Raw genomic sequence first — 8,658 nt, forward strand, 5'->3', positions numbered from 1 at the left:
TATCCTTCGAAGTATTGTTGGATTATCTATTTTCATTTTGAATTACCTGGAAAGTTTCAGTTTCTCAAGGACCATTTGCTCTTGCTTTTTATTCGAAAAGCAATTCCAACCGGGCTTAGCCTAATTTTGAAGCCCAACATCTCTCTCCGCAGGCAGGCCCATAACCCAACTCCTTCTCTCTTTTTTTTTCTCTCCAACCTCACCGGCCTTGTCCCATTGCAATCACGTGGCTGGCCATGCGCAGCAGCAAACACTGCTTCTTCTTGGAAAGTCACCCACGCACGCGCAGCAGAAACGGCAGCCTCGCGTGATTGCCGTCCTCCTTGATTACCTCGGGTTGCCAATTTTAACCCTAGTGCTACCCAGACTCCAGTTCCCATTCCCCTCCCCGAACCCTCACCTCCACCGATCCACCATGCCGCCGCTGCCGCCGGTGCTATCGCTGCCGGACGAGCTCATCGAGGAGGTCTTCTTCCGCCTCCCGCCGGACGAGCCCGAGCACCTCGTGCGCGCCTCCCTCGCCTGCAAGCTCCTGCTGGGCCTCCTCACCGGACCTAGCTTCCGCCGTCGCTACCGCGATTTCCATGGAGCTCCCCCCATGTTGGGTTTCCTTTATTCCTGGCCACAATTCTCCCGCCAACGGTCCGAGGACCTCCTCGTCCCACAGTTCTTCCCCACCACAAAATTCGGCGCGTGCATTCCGGACGACCCTTGGCCGGACTGGGGGGACTCTGAGTTGGCTGTGTTGGACTGCCACCATGGTCGCGTTCTCCTTGGGGACTATGATAAACCCATGCCGCTCATCGTTTGGGATCCCATGACAGGCAGCCGGACCAAGCTGGAAGCGCCCAAAGGATGCAACATGCCCATGAACGCCGAGTCCGGTGGAGCCGCCGTGCTCTGTGCCGTGGCAGGATGTGACCACCGCGGATGCCATCAAGGCCCCTTCCGGGTTGTCTTCTTCGGCATGAGCACGGATGGTGACGATAATTGTATTATACACGTGCGGGTGTCCTCGCCGGAGACTGGTGAGTGGAGCGAGCAGTGCCCTAGTTTTGATCTTGGCATTGGTTCATTCATGGTGCGAGTGCCCCCTGTCCTCATCCAAGACGCACTTTACTTTATACATAATATTGCTGATCTCAGAATAGGAATTCTCAAATACGACGTGGGCTCTAATTGCTTATCGCGGATTGATGCGCCACGGGCATGGGCTGTCAGTGACGATGCCATTATCCTCATGGCTATGAAGGATGACAGTTTAGGTTTTGCACAAGTGAATAGGTTAACCCTCTACCTATGGTCAAGGAAGATGGGTTTTGATGGACTTGCTTCATGGACAAAGCGTAGAGTCATCAATCTCAACAACCTTCTCCCCATCCAAAATCCTGATAAAAGACTTAGACTGTTTGGATCTGTGGAGGGCAGGGATATTGTTTTCGTGACCACAGACCTTGGTATCTATGAGATTGATCTTAAGTCGCTACAGTGGAAGAAGCTATGGAAGAGAGAAAAATTCCTTAGATTGATTCCCTACATGAGTTTCCACAATCCACAAGGTATATCTATATGTCCTTTCTTTTGTTATTTACTCTTAAGTAATAATATAGTACGTATTAGTTAGCCAAACAAACAAAATAATTGAATGGTTAATTAGACTGAAAGTTATATTTGATGTTTCATTTTGTGATAATATATCTGCTAGAGCAAACTTTCACTGATATCATGTACTACAATCGAATGGTATACCTTATTGGCAGTATAGTATCGTGTCTTCTCCTTTTGGAATCACGCCAACAAATCTATGTTTGCAGAAAGGGTGATCCCTTGTGATGCGGCTCATTGACAACGTATGGTTGAATATGACTAAGGGCAGGAGGCCACAGTCATCAAGAGGAAAGATGACCAGTTGGAGGCGACAGGGTCTTGTGATGAATATGCAGTATCTGGCAGCTGCTTTGCTGCAATGGTGCTTGTTTTCTCATACTGTTGGTAGCTTTTGTCAGTTAGCTACAATTCCCCATGCGTTGTGGGTAAATGGATTGTTCTTGCACTGAACATCTAATTTCTTGCGGCCACAGTTCTGTGCCCATCTTAAAAAACTCTACATTATACAATTTGCCCTCGCAAGCTTAATTTGATCGAACATGTCTAAATTCATCTCGAACAAGAGGTATAAAACTCATGAGCAGATGATGAGGGCATGTATTTAATTAGTGCCTACATGCCGAATTTTGTGCACTTTTCGAGACTTTTAATAAGATGGTTGCATGCATCACTTAGATGCAGAGGCCGGGGGTAAGCCTCCTTTTCCAAAAAAAAAACATGCAAAGTTTTCTGCAACTCTAGGAATTTGGGTCAGCCCCAGCTATACATTTTATCACTTGTTCTTTTCTAAGAATATATGGAACCTATTTGTGTAGTCTGACCTATCTCTCCTTGATTTTGATGTTGTTACTAGAACCGCCATAAATGCTCAGTATATAAATTTAGATGTTTATATGCTGGCTGGGTGCTCTAGAATTACTGTTCGAGAGGTTCATACTGCTGCAATAACTCTTGGCAGAGCATGGCCAAGCTGGCATATAACTAGATTTTTTACCTCCAAGTTCCTACCATAGAGGTACCAAATCTGTAGGTGTAGTTTGATTGTTTTGCGTGTTTTGTGGCATTGACAGTGTTTTGCTTGTTATATATATGTCAAATTTCGTAGTATTAAGCAGGCTTAAAAAACTCATATTAAGCAAATAACTATTCTGCCTACATCTATTTTACTCACTTTAGACTTTAGAGTACTCCGAAGTTAGTGTGTTTTTTAGAGGAAAGGCTTGGCCGAGCCCAAGAAAGGCTCGAACCTAACCCGACTTTGAATTAACAAAGCCATCAACCGGCCAGGAGATTACAAACGACACCTTACAAAGAGAACAGAAAAAGAAGAACAGCGAAAGATACAAAGTGTTGTGCCAACAAACTAAGAGGCTCCATACGCACAACAAGCAAAGATATGAAAACTAAGGCCCTAATCCGCTTGAAGACGATAAAGCCCTCCAGCATGAGCAGACCACCACACAAAAGCTTCGGCAGGACCTTGTCGACATGAAGAACTTAATAGGTGCAGAGGCACTCTCGTCTGCCCCAAGGGTTCTGGCCGACACGGTACCAACCTCCATCTTCGAAGGGGGCACCAGCCCCCTCGCCCTGGCATGAAGGGCGCCGATCCGTCAAGAGATGGAGACGCTCCCCCAAGAACTAAGGTGGGAACCGGCGCCGTTGCCCACGGAAGCCAAAACAGAGTGCCAACACCATACCAAGTCAAGCAAATTAAAGAGAAGCTCTGCCCTGTCGAGGAATCTACACACGCGGAGAGGCAATGGCATGGCAGGGCGGCTGAAGGCCAGGCAGCAGTGGAAGTAGGACGCCGCGCCGGAGCTCCGAGGTGCACCTAGTCCACAGAGATGAGCATCGAGCTCCCGCCATCCACAAATGAACAGGAACAACCAAAGGAGCGAATAGGCGAAACCCTGCCACACGGAGACAACGGCCGACGAGCTCCGGCCACACCACCAACCACCACCGGACAACCAGAACGGCACCTCCACCACAAGCTCACCAAAGACGGCACCCCCAAGAAGGTGACGACGCCACCAGCGCCGCTGCCGCCCAATCCGGAAAGGATCTGGGTTTTCACCCGGTACGAGCAGGGTGAAGAGGAGGGGAAAGGAACAACCTTGACGACGCCAACAGGAAGGGGAACGGCGTCCAAGGACGTCGCCGCCGTCGTGGCCGGACCAGCCGGCCTCGGATTTCTCCGGTGTCCCTCCCCACCTCTAACCTCCAAGCACGAACAGCACCGGCAGCCGAAGACCACCATAGGCTAGATCTGGCAGGAGGGCGCCGTTGATGTCGGGGGAGAGGCCAACAGATCGGAAACGGCCGCCATCGAGGGGCAACGCACCACCGCCACCACCTGCCGCCCCCTGACCGCCCCCGTGGACGAGGAGGACGGCCAGCACCGCCGGACACCGCCCGCTGAGGCAGGCACCGCCGGCGGCGGCTAGGGTTTGCCGCCCGTGTCGCCCCAGGTGGAGCGACGCGGGGGCGAGCGTGGCTTTTTTTCTGCTTTTTTAGCAAGTTGTGTCTGCTCTGTTCCAAAGTTAGTGTTTGAGGAACCACGAAATCTGAAAGTGTTTGAAAGCCCCAACTTTTGAGTCCAGCTGGCTTGAGAAGCAACACATGCCACCTCAAGATTAATCTGAATCTGAACTAATACAATTTGGACCAGTTCTCACTCATCTATGTGCGTCCATCCATGCTTATTCAGTTGGTCTTTGTCTGTCAGATAGAAAAAACTTTTTACTGAGCATGCCGCCGATAAAAAAGCCAAACTCTGGATTGAATCGATGAAACAACTTGAACCTAGATAGACTAAGACTAAAATCACTTGATCTTTACATGGACAATAGCTTCTTTTCTTTATTGTTGTATATGGTTCTATTTTTTTACTTGGTCAAGCAAGCACCAAGAACTCTGAGAAAGGATTCTGTATGAATTTCTTCAAAAGCATTCAGCATAGGCAGGTTAATCTGTGAACATGTTTTATTATTTTGGCCTGGAAAGCCGCTGCAAAAAAAGTTCACCATCGATAGTTTCAATCAAAGAGATAAAATTTATTTACATTCTTAACCACATCATATCGGGATATCCTCTCGTTGAGTATGAGAATTCTGAGGAAGCTGCCTGCAAGAATAGCATCTGGTAGAATGGCTCTGTCGGATATAGATCTACTTTACTTAAATGATCTCTTATTAAGTTGTACAGAATGTTTTATGATCCTTTGTATCCCACTTTCTGTTGGTCATGAGTCATGACGGAAAGAAATTGCCCCCTCAAAAAGAAAAAGAAAAGACAGAAAGAAATCGCAGGGTGCGTGTGTTGTTGATTGTCATGAAATCTTTTTTAACCGTAAAATATTATTTGGAATTTTTTTCTCTTCCTATTCGTAAGCACATGTCTGCTGGTTGGGGAGTTTGAAAATGGTTTTTTAAGACCTGGACAAATGGTTTCTCCGGAATATTGGCTCCTCCTATTCTTACCTACATGTCAGTTCAGTTTCTCAACTCGCTGACCAGCCACTAGTGGAGTGTACTGGCACAAGGTATGGTGCCGGCTCGGATGATTTCGTTCCGACCGTTTCGAGACACACTTATGCAGTACCTCCTGGTTAAGTTGGCGACAGTATGCCATCCTAAGAGTAAAGGGGGCCTGGGTGTGATTAACTCCAAACTCATGAATTTTGCGCTGCTTACCAAGTGGATTTAGAAGCTTTCCTAAAACGAGTCGGGGCTTTAGGCGGAGCTTCTAAAGGCAAAATACTTCGGCAACGGAACCTTTTTCCAGTCTAGTGTCCGGGGATCTCCGTTCTGGAATGGGATCCAGCGGTAAAACCTGCATTTGCCTTGGGGGCCAAATTCCAAGTGTGTAATGGTCGATCCACTCGTTTCTGATTTGATTCTTAGATCGATGTTTAGCCCCTCTACCCACCCCACCCCCTGTGCGGGTTGCGTTCCGTTGGGAGCTCTCCCTTGTGGAGTTGGGACGTGGCTCACGTTGTGCATAGAGTAGATGGGGTCACGCTAACAGACAAGCCAGACAAGGTGTCACGGCACCTCGCCGCTTCGGGTAAGTTCTCCGTCAAATCGCTATACGCTAAACTCACTCAAGGGCCGGGCTTAGATGCTGCTCGCACTACTTGGAGAGGGCTTATAGGTGAACCCCAATTAGTGGCGGACGCAGTTTAGCACCCGCCCGCCACTGCTAATTTGAAAATTTACCAATGGCGGGCGAAAAAACTTACCCGCCACTGCTATTAGCTTAGCAGTGGCGGGTGCAACCTAGTAGTAGATGTCTAGATTTTTTGTGGGACAAATGTTACCAGTGGCGAGCTATGTTTTGTGCCCGTCACCGGTACTTGAGTTAGTAGTGGCGGGCGACAATACATGCACGCCAATACTATTATTTGGTCCCACAATAAGTATGTACTAAATAGCAGTGGCGGGCACAAGACATAGCTCACCACTGGTAACTGAAATAGCAGTGGCGGGCACAACGCGTGCAATAACAATCATGACAGAAATAAATCACAAGGTATGTGTTAGTCGGTTCGGGCGACTCTTCAAACCCTAGCCGCCAGGGTCACCACCACCTCCCTCCCTTCCCTCCGCCGCCGCCGGAGGACGCGGTTGGGCTAAGCCCGGGGGCCGACGGCGGTGGCGGAGGCTCTCCTCCCTGGATCACGTTGGAGGGGGTGGGGCGGGACCTCCACGCGCGTGACGGCACAGCTGCGATCTGATCCATGATGGTGCGATGGCGTGCTTCGGGCAGAGGCCTTGGGCGGCGACGCGGTTGCCTGGTCGCGATCCGGCGGCAGCGGCGTGATTAGGGCGTCGTGGAGGTCCGGGCTGGCCAGATCAGGATTCTAGGGCGACGGCCCTAGACGGCGGCGGCGGGTGAAGCTCGGGCTTCCGCGGCGGCATGGCTTGGTGCGGTCCATATCCAAGGCAAATATGCATCGGTGATCTCGTGGTTTTGCCACGGATTGGTTCCGATCAGAGACGGTGATGAGCATGCGGAATCGATCTCGGCGGCTCTCGCGGTTTGGCGAGGTGGGGTGGGAGTACTCCTCCCAGGCTCCAGCGGTGGCGCATTCAGGCAGTGGCCGGTGTGCCAGGGCTCCTACGGTGGCAGTGCTGTCGCGGTTGGTCGCCGGATCTAGGAGGCTAGATCTGGGGCTTTGAAGGCGGTTGAGACAATGCACAGGTTGTCGGGTGGATTTCTTGGGACGGATCCGAGTGAAAACTTGGTCTTCGGTCATTGGCCGGAGCCGGTGATGACGATGCCCTTATCATCGTTTCGTTCATGAAGGCATCATTGAGGTATAAATCCCAAACCCACCCAATACCTCCGGGGAAAACCCTAGATCAGTTGATCGGATGACGGCGGCATTCATGTGTCGTTACCCCCTTGGGGGCGGCATTCTTCGAGATGCACTCGGGCTCGAGGGACCAGAAGATGGCTTCTTTGGTGGAGCGGTGTTTCTTTCTACATATTCATGGAGGCGGCTCTTGGCGGCATGGAGCAGCGGAGGCTTGGCGTCAGATGTGTGGTGATGGACAAGCGCAGGAGGTCGATGCTATCTGGCGTCGTGGTGGCGTTGGTGGCAGCTAGGCCGGGCAAGGTCGATGCAGAAGTACAACTCTGAAGACGGATTGTTGGCAGGTGGCTGCGGCGGCCTCATACCTGGCAGGCGTCCTGTTTGAGGAGCACGCCGGACTGGCGGGTGCCCATACCCGGCAGGCGTCCTGGTTGGGACCTCAGGTCTTAAATGTTAGGTTTGGCTGCAAGGTCTGTTTGGTATTAGGCCTAGACTATCAATGCCCCTTCATCAACTGGATAGGAGTAGCGACAGAGGTTGCTTAGGTGGTGGCTTTCGACTTACTGTTGTATGACTTTCTAAGGTCTTGTTTTAATAATTAATAAAATGACCGTACGCATCGTCCAGATGCAGAGGCGGGGGTATTCCTCCTTTTCTAAAAAAATTGTTAGTCGGTTGTCATGATCTTTTTTTGCCTGTAACTGTTTCTTTGGTATATTTGCTCTTCCTACATGTCAGTTGAGTTTCTCAACTAACTAACCAACCACAAGGTGGTTCCGTGTCAGATGGTTTTGTTCCGACCGTTTTGTGTTGTGGTATTTCACCTGGACAGTTTCTGCACACTAGTAGAAAAGGGGCCAATGGTCCAGGCCGGTTCAGCCCATTAGTCCCGGTTCAATCCAGAACCGGGACCAATGGGGGCATTGGACCCGGCCGTGAGCCCCAGGGGCCGGTCGGGCCACGTGGGCCATTGGTCTCGGTTCGTCTGGACCTATTGGTCCCGGTTGGTGGGACGAATCGGGACCAATGGCCCTCGCTCCTGACCCACCACCATTGGTCCCGGTTGGTGGCCTGAACCGGGACCAAAGGACGACCATTAGTCCCGGTCCATTCCACCAACAGGGACTACAAGGTTGGTCCTCGTTGCGGCCAAAGTTTAGTCCCACCTCGCCAACCGAAGGGGAATCAGACCGGTTTATAAGCCCCTCCCTCTCTGCCTTATTGAGCACCTCTGAAAATGAAAATAGATGCCCTTATAATGGGAATTTAGGCTAAATTCATACGAATTTCTCTTGAAATTTGTTATGAATTTAATTTGAATTTCCTCTATAAGCGCATCTATGCTCATTTCTTATTACCTTTTTATATAGTTTTTTTTTGCTATATTTATTTTTTTCTTTTTATTTCTGAGTTGTCATAAGTCATTAAAAATAAGCATCTATACTCATTTTTTAGTAAAGTTAATCATAACTATTTTTTCTTCTATTTATTTTTGAATTGTAATAAATCATTAAAAATAAGCATCTATGCTCATATTTTAGTAAAGTTAATCACAACTGTTTTTCTTCTTTTTATTTCTGACTTGTAATAAGTCATTAAAAATATGCATTTATGCTCCTTTTTTAGTACAGTTAATCACAACTATTTTTTGCTTCAATTCATTTCTGAGTAGTTTTCTATATATTTTTTTTCTTTTCTGCTATAATTTTTTTTCTTTTTATTTCTGA

This window comes from Triticum dicoccoides, chromosome 5B, assembly GCF_002162155.2.
Source record: "Triticum dicoccoides isolate Atlit2015 ecotype Zavitan chromosome 5B, WEW_v2.0, whole genome shotgun sequence".
Lineage (NCBI taxonomy): Eukaryota > Viridiplantae > Streptophyta > Magnoliopsida > Poales > Poaceae > Triticum > Triticum dicoccoides.